Below are 815 nucleotides of genomic sequence, written 5' to 3'. Positions count from 1 at the left end.
TCCGTCTTATCCAATACCCGTCGTCCACGGAAACAGGGCCGTAGATCTTGCGTAGAATAGTTCTCCCGAAAGCCCCCAAAGCCTTCTCATCTTTGTTCGACATCGTCCAAGTTTCTGTGCCATATAAAAGGACGAGCATGATGAGAGATTTGTAGAGCGTGATTTTTGTTCATCGAGAGGGTTCTGCTTTTCAATTGCCCACCGAGCCCAAAGTAGCACCTGTTGGCAAGAGTTATTCTCCGCTTGATCTCCAGGCTGACATTGTTGGTGGTGTTTATGCGGGATCCTAGGTAGACAAAGTCCTTCACTACTTCAAAGATATATCTGCCAACAGTGAAGTGTGTCCCGAAACGCGTGGACTCTTTATATGTTGCCAGGAGGTACTTTGTCTTGCCCTCGTTCACCGATAGACCAACCTCTTTAGCTTCTTTTTTTTAACTGGAAAATGCTGCGGTTAGGTCCCTTTGTTTCAGACCTACAATATCGATATCATCTGCATACGCCAGCAGCATCGTTCTTTTGCCATATATGGTGCCACTACAATACAGATTGGCAGCTTGGCAGCCATACATACAGTGGTCAAAAAATTATAGCCGAACCACTTTTTGCCAAGTTTTAACGTATTATTTTTGTTGTTACTGGACTTTTGTTATTTTTTTTTTATAAAAATATAGTTAATTCTTTAACAAAACCCGTGTAAATCCAAGTTTCCAAATTTGTACAATATTAAAAAAAAAATTCAACAAACTTTCGTACAAGTTTCGAACGTTTTAAAAATTCTAAAAAATCAATCGAAATTTTTAGCCATTTGAAAC

The sequence above is a fragment of the Rhagoletis pomonella genome, unplaced genomic scaffold (assembly GCF_013731165.1).
Source record: "Rhagoletis pomonella isolate Grant_MI unplaced genomic scaffold, Rhpom_1.0 Rhpom_scaffold_00003, whole genome shotgun sequence".
Classification (NCBI taxonomy): Eukaryota; Metazoa; Arthropoda; class Insecta; order Diptera; family Tephritidae; genus Rhagoletis; species Rhagoletis pomonella.
This window is presented reverse-complemented; position numbering follows the sequence as displayed.